Source organism: Lonchura striata, chromosome 5 (genome assembly GCF_050655825.1).
Source record: "Lonchura striata isolate lonStrDom1 chromosome 5, ASM5065582v1, whole genome shotgun sequence".
Classification (NCBI taxonomy): Eukaryota; Metazoa; Chordata; class Aves; order Passeriformes; family Estrildidae; genus Lonchura; species Lonchura striata.
In genome coordinates this window covers 43938304-43952521 of record NC_140707.1, presented here as the reverse complement: position 1 = coordinate 43952521, position 14218 = coordinate 43938304, and the positions used below count along the sequence as shown (strand labels likewise).

General features: G+C 33.0%; 1 long non-coding RNA gene across 1 annotated transcript in view; it reads right to left on the bottom strand.

The window, feature by feature from the left end:
- Positions 1-5775: 5775 nt before the first annotated feature.
- LOC146767342 (uncharacterized) overlaps positions 5776-14218 on the bottom strand; it is a 37744-nt gene continuing 29301 nt past the window's right edge. Inside the window, exon 2 of the long non-coding RNA XR_014955603.1 lies at positions 5776-14218. This exon is cut by the window's right edge and continues 22460 nt beyond it. This is a non-coding gene — a long non-coding RNA (uncharacterized LOC146767342).

The following is a 14218-nucleotide window of genomic DNA, read 5'->3' as shown; positions in this document are numbered from 1 at the left end:
GTTAAATATTCTAATGATGGTTTGTAACCTCACAAGTTCTATTCTGTCACATAAATAGAAATTCAAATAAAATTGGTCTTCAGCTATTAGTTTCTCTCCAAAATATTTCTTATTGCCTTCTTACACAGCAGCTTGTAGACAAATATATTACTTATCTATTTCTTGAAAGTAAGTACAGAAAAAATGTAGTGGTCCTCATATAGATGCTTATATTTTATAATATTCTGGGTTTTTTTCAAAGTCCAGAATCATGTTCTAGGAGAATAGAAGCTTTTTTCATAAACAGAAGTTATATTAAAACATTTCAGGATGTATATACCATTTAACTAATTAAAAATGTATTCAATAAATAGTCTTGCATGTATTATTCAAACGATGCAGTATGTTTACCTTCACTGCACAAAGGTCAAACAGAGAAAGTAAAGCATCTTTTTTTTTTTTTGGCACTTTATTTTAATAAGCTCATTAGTATTTAGCTAGAATGCTGAGAAAAATATGTAGATTTCCCCTGAAGCTGTTTGATATGTTGCTATCTTGCTTTAACCCATTTTTCTTACCTTCCATTTATTTCTTAACTTAGAAGGAGAAAAACCTGTGATTTGCTTGTTATGGAATTTTCTAGCAAACTCAAGCAAACCGCATTTGATCTAGATTTCATTCTGGTTTTTCCTTACCTGACATGCAACAAAACTGCTAAGAAAAAGTCCCATCTAAATAGACTTCTGATAAGATGACAGTCAGACTTACATTCTGCCAAGCAGTCATTAAACTGACCCAAATGACAGGTGTCACAAACATACCAACTCTTGCTTTTAATGTCTCTAGACCAAAATAGACTGAACATTTTAGCTAAGAGCAATTAATGAGAGCAGTAAGCAAATACCCAAGAAGTCCCTTAATGATACATTCAGAGATCTCCAAATTCAGTAACATTTTGTTACCCAACTCATTTTTAGTTTCCTTAAGAGAAGCTGAATACCACAGATATATTTGTTCTTGTTTTTCTTTATGGAGTCACAATACAAAATTGTTTCATTTGGAAAACATACAGTATTTCAAAAACATTAGGAAGATATTCTAAATCCTTAGAGTTATTCCTTGGGTACAATTCTTATAATTTTTTCCAAATTCTCTCCTCTGCAAGGGAGGTGAGGATGTGGTCCATATCACCTCAGATCTCTGAGATTCTACCACACGTCTAGAGGGGGATTTTTTTGTGATGCAGTTTTCTCAGCTAATTTACACTAGTTCTGTGGGGTTTTTTAATACAATGATAAATGAAGATGTCTCACTCATTAAGGGAGTACATACATATCAAGTCTCTCATATTTTTTTTATTTATGTAAACATCTAAGTTAAGCTGACTCAAGCAGTGAAACCTGGGGAGACTGAGGTGGCTGGAAATTCTTTTTGGAATAGGATTCTGGGCAAAGATAAAGATCTAAGACCCCATTCACAGCATACATTTAAATGCTCCTTTCTTTCTTAAAGATCATGCTAACATCCCTTCCTTTTTTGTTGCAATTTTACAAATTCCTAGGAAAACTTGCACACTAAGTTATCTCTACTTGGCAAATTCTGGTATCTTCCTGAGAGGTGAGCTGAAATTTCCCAAAATAGAATGGACTCTCCAAGATCCATATTTCAGTTGCGTGACATGACAGCATCTATTTAAGGTTGCTGAAAGGAAAAGGATAAACACTCCCCAGAAAATAACACTACAAATTCAAATTCTGTTAACTGACCAGTATTGATAATAAGCAGCTTTTTGGCAATTTTCAGCAGATCCATCATTCATTACAATATTCTTGCCCAGCAGTGCTATATTCTCCAGCTTGCACTTACTTCTTAGTATCTTGATCATCAATAATTGTATGAAAAAGTGACAGTTTTACATAATATCCTGCATATCCAACTACAAGCTTTTATGCAGTTTATACATAAATGCTTCCAAATCTAGCTGTTAACATTAAAGTCTTGTTTAACGACTCTTTATCTTTGTTCTAGCTCTCGTATAATATCATGCCAATTATTTTAAAATAGTGTTTAACAAGTTATCTTCTGAATTATATTTCAAACTGTTTAGCGTAGCTAATATACTGTGCCAAATAGTTAACAGCAGCTGCAGGTAACATGCTTTGCTTCTATATAAACTTAATGCCCTGGATTGGAAAACAAAATAAAAATGTCCTTTTTCCTGAAGAGAGTTTTATTTAGAAACTAGTCTACACTTATAAATATGCACCTTAAAAAATGCAGAACTGATTTAATTTTCTTCATGTGTCAGTCTGTGAGCTCCAGATCTAGTCCCTGCCCACTCTTGTCCACTCTTTTTTATGGCTCTTGCTTGGCAGTAGCAGAATGAAGCTACTTAGGTCTTCAAGTTGGAAGTAGTGTTTTATATGAGCAGTCCTTCAGTGGGATCCTATACCTGAGACCCTGAGTGGGATACAGCCCAATATTAACAGAAATTGATACCTTTCAAAAAATCCTTTTCTCCTGGCAGACGCAATGGAGAAGCAAAGAGACAACTGAGTATTAAATTAAAAATAGCTCTTTTCAGGAGGACATTAAGACAGTGAGAAGACTGTTACACTCACCACAATTTGAAATTATAGAAGGATAAAAATTCAAATTAGTTTCCAAAGCATCAGCTTTTGACTCACAATAAATATGCTTGAAAAGGGATTTATTATATTGCAGTTAATCTTCTAAGTGCTATATTTGCTCATAATGCAATCTGATAAAATTTATTGTAAGAGGGCAGTGCTAGGTTAACTGAAGGGAAGACATTAGATATTAAGACCCTGTAAAAAACAATCTGTGAGATCATAGGGAAGTGGGGAAAAATCATCAGATTAAATGATTTATACCTAAGAATAATTTCTGATTGGAATTACCATTGGTAATTTTCCTCCATATTCCAGGATAATTTTGAGAGAAATAATGAGAGATTTATTGGGAGGTACAAAAATCTAATATTTTCTTTTAAACTGTTTTCTTGTCAGATATTTTTGTTTTCACACGACTTCAAAGTTGTGCTGTTTTTGGCTGAGGCAGGGCTAACTTTCTTTAGAGCAGCTAGTATGGACTTTTGCTGAACACGGGGCTGATGATATAGAGATGCTCTGGTATTGCTGAGCAGGGCTTAGAGCCAAGGCCTTTGCTGCTTCTTGTACTGCCAGGCTGGTGAGAAGACTGAGAGTGCATGGGAGGTTGGGAGGTGACACAGGCAGGGCAGGCGACCCCAACTGATCACAGAGACATTCCAGACCACATGACATTATGCTCAGTATATAAAGTGAGGGGAAGAAGGAGGAAAGGGGGGACATTTGGAGTGATGGTGTTTGGCCTACCAAGTAATCATTACGTGTCATGCTCCCTGCTGTCCCAGAGATGGCTCGACATCTACCTGCCCATGGGAAGCACTGAATTAATTATTTGTTTTTCTTTGCTTGTGTGTGAAAGGTTTTTGCATTCCCTGTTAAACTGTCTTTGTCTGGACTCACAAGTTTTCCAGCTTTCACCCTTCTGATCCTCTCCCCAGTCCTGCTGGTGGGGGTGTGAGGATGCGGCCATGTGGGCTTGATTGCCAGCTGGGGCAAAACCATGACAAAAGTAATAAAGGAATCATTGTCAGAAACAGACAGCAATATTGGATGTATTAGAAAACCTTGTTCAAGAGGATTCAAGTTCAGTAAGTTAATTGAAATCAATACAGATTCAGTTTTCTAGCAGAAATGGGCCCTACATGGACAATTATGAAATTAAGTAAAATTAATCCCTTGTCTAAAGGAACTACTGTTAATTGGGATCAAAGTTTGACCTATTGTCTAACAAGCAACTTTTCTATAAAATCTGTACTAAAATGCATTAATAAATCAGTAATACAGTTTAAAAAAACAGGAATATTAATGGAATAAATAGGTTCATTCGTTTAAAAACGGACAAACGCATCTCATTTGAAGTTTGATTTTATCACCTACAAGTGGTACTCGATACATATTTCGTAAATACAGAAACATACTAGGGTTTTTTTCCTTCAGTAATATATACAAAGCATCACATGATAGTAACTGCATTAATGATGGTATTATCACTTGATCATCTTGCACTTTTAATGAGATTTTGTGCTTATTAATGTTGCCTATAAAAATTTTTCAGGGAAGACAATATTTTACAACAAGTCAATATGACAGAGCAGATTTTTTCAAGGATTGTCCATTTAAAACATAGCACCAGATTTTTATTCATCTTCAATAGAGAGCTCAGTAAAGAAACCCAAAGTGCTACACCATTTTTGTATTAAAATAAACCTTCTATAGACAATATAAAATACATATCATACCAGTAGAAAAACTTGGTTCAGAGACTTAAGAAAGGCTCTCCTGCATGGGTACTATTATGTTTGAATGGTAATCGTACACAGCTAGTATTTTCTTAATGTCCTGGGGAGCCTGATCATTGTAAATTACCTGTGACATCTCATTAATCCTCTTTTTCCTCACAAACGCATAATTAATGGTAACATTGACAATAATACACAAATTAGCTAAGTGACGCTTTATGGTGTTGGTTTTGATTAACGTCAGGAACCCAAAAATGACATTAATGTAATGCAGATCCCAAAAGGCAACCTGCACTTTGACCTCAGACATACATTTTGTTTGCACCATCACAAAGATTAATCCTTCCCTGGATGAAGACAAGACAAAACTCTGGCCACTGGCATTGCGTGCTGGGCTGTCGCTGAAAAACAAACTGCCTCAATTGCATTTGTTTAAGAAGGAAATCTTAATGCATAGAAAACAACAGCTTAGTGTCATTTCCTATTGTCTTGTTAGGACAAAGATAAATGAGCTACTGTCATGATTTAGATCAACTGCTTCTCTGCTAACTTCTATTATTTCCTTATTTATGGACTAGTGTTTAATTAAAAGCATACCTAGATACAAAACTGCACAATAAATTAAAAATGCTTTTTCACTTAATATATGCTTATTTGGGGGATCAACTTGTGTTTAAACTCTTCACATGGTGTGGTATACACAATACTGATGTTATAGGTACAAACAGGTAGGGGAAGACTACTAAAATGAAGAACTATCTTTATCCTAACTTGAACTAACAGGATCAAAGGTATGATTTATCCCATTAAGTTAAAAAAAAAAGACCAAATCTTTTAAAAATATATATTTATTGTTTCAGAACTTGTATTTATACATATATGTATAAATGAAGGTATGTGGCTCAAAGCAGTTAGAAGATCCATTTCCCAATTTAAAAGCACTGTTTGCCACTACCTCACCACCTTAGAAACTAAGGTTAATTATGATTATATATGCAGATATTCCTTTAAATTATTTCATAAATTTTACCTAAAAGAACATACAAAATCACAAAAAAGATTGCCACTATTTTGATAGGCATAACAGTCTAGATTTCCTCTAAAACAGGGTATTCTCTCATCACTTTTCTCTCATTATACATTTTGTTGAAAAACTTTATCAGTAAAAAGCAATGACTGATTTAGTGAGAGATAACTTTTTTACATGCATCAGATTTTGTAAGTAAAAAAACCATAACCAGACTCCCCTGAAAACTGAGGAACACTTTATATTTCCCATTGCAAAAAAATACAAGTTTGTCTTCAATTAGTGTGATTTTTTTTTTTAATATCTCCAGTTTTCTACTGATTCTTTACTATGGACAGATGAATAGGTGTAGGTTTGTCTTGAACATTCTAGGAAGGAGGAAGTAAAAATTACACAATAGTCTAAATAGCAAAAAATATTTTAATACCACAAACATAAACAGAAAATTATAGTTCAAAACAGATTAATAAAAGATGTAATGGGTAGAGCAACCTTTTCAAACATATGAATATTCTGATTATAATAATAAATATACAATATAATTAACATATAAGTTTTCAGCCTTTTAGCTTTCAAATGCCTTATCAGCTGATCTTAACTGCTGTACTTAAAACTGCAAGAGATATTTGAAATAACTTGTGTAGCTTGTCAGCATTATTTTTGAGTTTCATTTCTCATTAGTATAAATTTTAAAGTTTTGCCTTTTTTTTTTTTTTTTTTTTTTTTTTTTAAAAACATACTAAACTTTCTCTAACTCACAAATACATTTTAAAGCACTGTGGAATTTAAGGGGCAAAAGGGAATCCCATAGAGGCCATATATTTACTCTAACTAACCAAGACATAAATCCAGATTACTGCAATAAATTATTTCTATTATTTGAACAGAGTAAGTACAGTATCACATTTGAAAGACATTTGAGTTTAATTCATATCTTAAAATTGACAAAGATAGACAATCTCAGCTACACTAACTGAAATGTACTGATGAATATGGGATATACAAGCTAGACCCAGGAGCAGAGACAAATTTGTTCTTTATATCATCATTGTGGCATAAGGTCATTCAAAATGTAATTGCACTTCTTTGTAAAACATAAAAAATTGTCTGGTTGGAGCTGCAAATTTTAAATGGCTTTGTCTGTGCAGTAATTCTTTATCAGCTAGAATGAAGCTAGTAATTCTTTGTTTCATACGCAATTTGCTGGCAGACTACAGTAACCATTTGCCACTTTTACTTTGCAGACTTAATATTCAGGCAGATATAACAAAAACGTCCTAAAGATACATCTGGAAAGAAACCAGCCCACTTTTAACCCTTCCAAGTTATCTGAATTTCCTCTTCACCATAGATATGATTAATATTAACCTATTAGCCTGTATCATTTTAGTCTTTCAATTCCATACCAGCCTTGTAGAAAGCAATCTGTCAAGAGATATACATTTAAACAGATTATTTGTTTCAACATTTAAGTGCTGCATATTGACTTTTAATATTTAAAAACAGTTGCAGAAAACTTATTTTTAAAAGCCTACAGAATTTTGAGCATATGTGTGCATGTGAAATGAAGTCAGAGTGTAAGGAAATATAATTTTTTCACAACTTACCTTACACTAGTACTTTAGCAGTTTCAAAAAATCTTATTCAAAAATATAATCTTATCAGATTTGTCTGTCTATCTAAAATTCTTGTTTGTTGGTCATATCTTGAAATTCAAGACCTACTTGAATTCTATGGCTGAGTGATGTCTATGGTTAAAGCATTTCCTTATTCCACAATTTTACAGTAACCTGATGAATAGGACAGGTCCAGAAGGCAGTTAGGTTTCCTTTATAGCTTAATATCATCAAAATATTTCCATAAATATGAAAGAACATTTAAAACAGTTAAATATGGGTTCAGTTTTACCTCCTCAATATTATGAAATGCATATAAATATGATTCATTAAAAATATGCAAAAGCTATGTTGTGTTAAACACACTACAGAGACACTTTGCCCCAGTGGGATTTAACATATATGTCTATAACTGTATTTTATCATAGAACATAACAGCGTATTTTCAGAAAAGATACTCAGAATTTTATAAGCCCTTTTATAGATACACCTAATTCACAGGAAAATGGTTTTCAGAAAACATCAGGTTCTACATTTCAAGAATTTAATACTTATTTCAGCACCATAAATGTTTCTTGCAGTGATGGAAGAAAATTTTAGACATGTCAGCATTAACCTGTTGCTTTCTGAAATACTGCAAAGTGACAACATGCTTAGTTACTGAACCTAGCTGTGAACTGAGAAATTATTCATATAAACATTCTTTACACTTTCATCTGCAGGTGTTTCAATTTGTTTTCTAAATACTGATAAAAAAATTAACATAAAATCCAAACAACATGATGCACATATACATGGATTTGGACTGTTTTCCCCCATTTTTTTGGGAGAGAGGTAACAACCCCATTGAGACTGTACTTTATGAAGAACTTTAATGAGATTTCTGACTATATATTTTTACCAAGAATGTCAAATAAGCTTCAAAAGCAAAAGTAAATTGTAATGCAAGTGACACATACTAAAAATAACCCTATAAATCTGTTAATTCTGTTTAGACAGTCTCCCAAGTAGTAAAATGGGAGACTGTTTAGCTTTATTAGATGTTATGGAGAAAACTAATTTTGGGGAAGTAGGCCACTGATAGCCTGATACTATTATAGTGCAATACAGTGAAGACAGCTATTTTCACTGTTCTGTAGTATCTTAATAATAATTAAGCAAAACCTTTTTCAGTGGATGTTTTTAGAGCCATAAACACACAAACTCCAAATAAAACAGATATAGATAGTTTTATCTTTTAAACTAAGGTTGTGAACAAGCTATGTTTTGCTAAATCAAAGCTACACATCTCAAAGAAAAATTTACAATCCATTTTAGCCTGTCAAAGCAGTTTCAGTGTTTCCTATAAACAGCAGCTATATCTTAATATAAATCTGCTTACTGAAGGATTTTTGTAAAAAATGAACACAAAAATTTGCAAAAACAGAGGCTATAAAAGTTTTACACTTCAATTTAAGATATTACTGTTTGAAAAACAAAGAGTGAATTTGGAAAAAAAAAAAGAGTGAATTTGTACCACATCATATGAAAATGTACAAGTAAAGGGGAACATATTTTAAGCCTTTTTGTATAATCTGAGAGATTTAAAATCTCCTTTTTCTACATCTGAAAAATTATACTAAGCAGAATGTTAACATTGGTTGCATTTTTTGTGTTTGTGCCCAAAGTGACAGCACTCCAGGGCTTTGTTTTGGGATATCTTAATTAAACCTAAGGATGGATAAACAGATCTACACAGAATTGCACTATGACTAGTGAAGACAGACAAGGCTCAAAAGCTAGCACCAATCCTTCCAGTCTTTTCTGGAATATAAATTGTAAAAATTGTCATAGCACATTCCTTCTTATTTTTAAATCAAGGCATACAGCATACAATGAACCATTTTAAGAAAATATGATGGCTGAAGGGCTTCTGCCTTTGCTCCAGTTCAAGATAAAAGTGTAAAACAGCAGTTTTAGTGCAGCAGTTATTACAACCATAATACTCTAGAAGACAGTGCCAAGAAGTCATTAATGCAATATATATCTCTTTGATTCCTAAAATGCTGAGTTAATGGGCCAAATTTCACAATACCTTGTACTTGCAGTGCTGTCATTTTTTATGGCTATCAACTAAAAATAGTATGGCAGATATTAAACAGGCATTTCTTGCACTGACCTCGATTTTGTTAATCTTATAGGAAGCTAAATAAACCTGAAAAACCCAACAGCTTAAAGAGGTTGTCATTCTTTAAATTTTGAATGTCTGTTCAAGGTATGTAATTCTATGTATGTATGTGCATCTACAATTTTTGAAAATATCAAAGTAGGTTTTTGCATCTTCATTCAAAATGTTATCCTAAATGAATAATCAGTTAATTTGTTCAGATTTTCCAAATCTGGGGAAGATCTTAATTTCTAAATTAAATATGACTTATCTGTAAAAAATTACACATAACTGTCTGTATCATCCAGTCTTTTTCTACATATATATACATATATAAATTCAGATAAAGAAATATTCTTATATTTAGTGTAAAAGGAAATCTATTATCAGAATGGGAGAACTAATCACTGAAGCTCATAACAGCAGAGACTGTAGCAGTTTCTGGTTGCGTCCAAAATAAAAAAAAAAATTAAAAAAACCCCAAGCATACTCAAATCAAAAATTAGGTTAAATTGGGAAAACGTGACTCCTACTGCGAAGGAAAATGTACACAAATACACAGAAAAGAAAGGACAAGCAACTATGCATTTAAGAACAAGAAGCCTATCAAATGTGTGTATCTATACAGAACATATGGAAAACTTAACAAGTCCATTTTCAATGGCTCTCAGTTGAGATAGCTACTACTGTGGTACTTCTCTATAATATATTAATATTTTATGTAAAAGTGACACCGTGGTGTATATTACATTTGCTAACAATCTAATGGAAATGCAGTGTGAGTTTAAAGGGAAGAAAATAAAAAGAATAACTGGAATGCATGATCATGCTAAGACTACTGACAATAATTCTCTAACCTCTCACAAATTACATTTTAGCTACTGTAGGGTATGTATAGGCTCGTCACAACTAATAACATTTTTCTTTCATCAGGTTTGTGTTAACATTCTGCAAATCTGAAATGTTTACTGTAACAAAGTAATGCATTATATAGATAGCATATGGTTGCTGGCTTTGTTTATATAATTTTTAAATATCTGAAAAGACCGGTTGGGCTAAAGAGCAATGTTATTGCTTCCACAGTCAGTTGATGGCTTGTTTAATAGTATTTTAAATGTTTGTTAATGATAGTCTCAAGGAAACAGAAAAGCACAGAAGCAATGCAGAATAGCAAACCACAATAGTTACAAAGATTAAAATGCCACTAGGGGACAGTAGAAAGTCACAAAATGAGTTTCTGCTAAAGAAACCAGAACAAAAGGCCTTTCTTTGTCAAAAAAGAAATCACAAATATGCATTTCTAAATAAAAATAATTTCATATGTAAGGGTTTTAAAATTCTGCATTAAATAGCAATTCAGAAACTGGGAGACACTTGTATGAGTCTATTTTTAGGCCTTTTATATTTATATCCATGTATTTTAAAATATGCAGTACTTTCCCTTTAACAAGAATAAATTCATGTGTGAAAGAATTTATTTGCAGCACTTTTACAGTACTGTGATGTTCTTAAACTCCAAAAAGTATTCACCATTACACTTTAATCAAAACATACAAACTGTCCTTTGTAATACTGGTAGTTTATCTGGCAAAAAAAATTATTAGATAATGTATGATATTGTGAGATTTATGAAGCAGTAGAAATAAATGTCTAGAATTTGAGGACTTTAGAAAATGGTTAGGAAAAATCTCCTCTGTTATGGCCTATGTATGGACACACGCCCTTCACCCAGGAGCAAAGCAGTGCTCTTCAAAAGCTCATAATAGATTCCAGTCTTCATTATGCTGAATCCCTGCAAAGTAAAGCAAAATACAGCATTACCTTTCCAAGGAAAAAAGGTATCAAGATAGAAATTATACATTCTTTTTCTTCATTTAGATCAGTCATGGACTCCAAATAATATCTCACAGATGAGAAAGTTGTTTCAGATAATTGTAGTTACGGAACTTTCACAGCTTGTATAAAAACATTCAAAGGTAACAACATCAGAGAAATCTGCTGAGGTTATGGGTCCTTCAGCTCACATGGGTATAGGAAGTAAACGTCTATTTCAGAAATACTTCAAAATCTTCCATCTCCAAAGTAATGCATTTCAACCTAGAAATTATCAAGGTATTGGGAGCATCTAATCCTCAGCCATGCATTTCACAATACATAGGAGATTATACACTATCTATGGAAAATATTGTGAACTGTTTTTTGTTTTCCTTGACTGCAAAAACATACAAAGAGATTACAACTGCTGAAAGATTTCACCGTTCCTGAGTGCTAAAGCACAGATTTAAAAGAGCAATGCAATTGCCTCTTTAACTGTAGTCACCTCACAGCAGCATCATGAGTTTGAGCACGTAACAAACCTTAGACAATAATATAATTAAGCATTTGTTTGAAAATAGTTAATCTAAGAGGTGTTGTTCTATAATAAGGGATGAGACTGTTTTCAAATAGAAAACTTAACCAACATATCTTTATGTGTAGGCAAGAGGGAGTGAGGAAGTCTAATGAAGCAATGTATGTGGAACAAATACATAGGACAGGCAGACAAACACCCTGTGCTTGAAAAGACAACTCTTGTACTGTAGCAGTGAAAGGAGTGAGAGTGAGAGAGAGAGAGGGAGGGAGGGAGAGTGAGCGTAGTGTGGGGGTTGCAGAAATGGAGGAGAAGATGAAAGGAAGAGCAGTTGGGTAGGAGAGGAAGGAGGGGAGGAGACAAGGAAGGCAGAAGGGAGAGAGGAAGTGAGGAGAGAAAAGAAAAAAAGAGAATCATCTAAACTAACTCTAAATGTCTAAGAATTTGTATAAGACACCATAAGCACAGAGAAGACAAAAACCTTAGTACACACTAAAATTCATAGGTCAACAGCATAGACAAGGGACGGTCCAGAATTACAGTGCTGCTCATTTCTCAGGCAGCACTGTCAAAAAAAAAATTAATTGGGGTAGCACTTCAATACCTGGTTTAATGAAGAAACCCTCAAGGTAAAACACATACCACATGAATGAAAAACACAATAGTGATATTCAAAATACTAGCATCTTCTAAAAGGAATTCTTATGCACGGAAAGAGTGAAATTGTTAATTCAGTATTAGTAAATAATTTTATACTCAATAAAAAATAGATTCAGTGATGTTTCAGAAGGCTGATGCTTGGATTGTTCTTTAACACTATCTTTGTGCCTTACTGCATTTTCAGCATTTTTTTCACTATATGGGACTTCACATCTTTAAGCAGTGAATGATTTGTACTCACTTTTCCCTTAGCTTCCCACAGACTCTTTTTTAAATGCTTTACTATTTCTTCCAATTGGCTCTCAAGAAAGACCATTCTGCTGCAATACTTCCATTCCTGCCTGCTATTCTCAAAACTCATCCTCCCACTGCTGTGTTCCTTCTCTACCTTTCTACTTCAAGATTCTCAGAGAATTGCTGTTTCAACTTTCAATTGCTCATGTCTCTCTGATGTAAATTCTTTCCTTGCTCTTCATCTCTTTAGTTCTTTCATAATCTCAGAAAGTCACATAATAATGTAACAACTTGTGATTTGGTATTGCCCTATAGGTCAAAGTTAGGTTTTCCTACATCAGGATACACATTTATAACAATTAAGAGTCTTGTGCTTTGATATGTTTAGTTGTATTCTCTCAGAAGTATTATTCCTTTACACATTCATTTAACCGTAGGCTGTAGTTGCTTTTAGCTAAGCTCTGAAATTTCAATACAGTTTGTAAAAAATAATGGCCTATTCCTGTAAGAGGCATATTAAATGAGATGCTGTTGCCCATCTTTATATATATATATAAAAAAAAAAAAAGGATTTGGACATTATTACAAAATGACACTGTTTGTAAAAATACTTTGAAAATTGTGGCAAATATCAAATTTTATATAGAAATTAATATTCAATGTCCTGTAACACATTATAGAAATTAGAATACCTTTTCTTTTTTTAAAAAAAATCTTATTTAGTATTTTATTTCAGGTAAATATATTTTTGAGATAATAACTTGTTTCTTTATACTAAATACAGAAAGCAATCTGGGAAAAATAGTGCAAACATGCTAAAACTTAAATCTACTGATCTCCCATTTAATTCTTGGTACACGGAAAACAGTGGATAGCTCTGATACAGCACCTGATTGATATTTCCAGGGTGTGAAAACCTCCACTGTGAGATTAAGCTGATATTGCATATTCAAACACATACAATGATATATTTGTCATTGCTATTGACCTTTATCTCTCCAGTTTCCTGACAACCTTCTACAGTTATTGACATTACAAATACCAGCGACAACGTGCAGGGCAAAGTATAACCTTTCATTTACCTTCATGTCCCTCAAATGACTCACGTAGCTAGTTTCAACAAAAGCTGCAAACAATGATACTGTTGATTTTTTTTTTCTTAACTTGCTAAAATGTTTTCCATTTTCCTCTTGTTCTCTGAAAATCATGCCAATAACTCACTACAAAGGAAACGATTTCAAATGAATACAGGTAATTAGAAGTGTCAAGAAATCAGCAGAGTAGGGTGTCTGCCATCCTTTCTGTGGAAAGAGTGCCAGATTCCCTTTCAAAAAGGTCTTTGTCATTTTTTAATAGAAGGTAATTAATGTAGACTACAGTAAAATGTACAGGATCCCAGTCACTTGTCTTTCTTTCCTTAGAAATGGGACCATAAAGAAATTTTGATTTCTAGAAACAATCTTCTGAGGTTATTTAAAAATGACTTTTAATTACAAGCAGAGTCTTTTCGGCACTTTCATTATTTTAATGGCAAGAAGAGGCAAAATTTGGAAAGGGCACATTTATAATGGTAAAAAGAAAAGAAGTCTTCCTTTAAAAATTAAAATTAAAATATTAGAAAAGCTAAGTAGTTTGTTTAGAAAGTGACAGGATGATTTCATATAACAGATAGTATCCACTGAGAAGAACACTAAAACCAGACCCGAATATGGAAATCTATCCACTTGTAGCTACACATTCAACCATCCAAGTACAGAAAGGAAAAAAAATCAATGCTTTTGTAATGAAAATCACAGATATTCAGATTCTTGCATGTTATATACTAGTGGTAACAAAA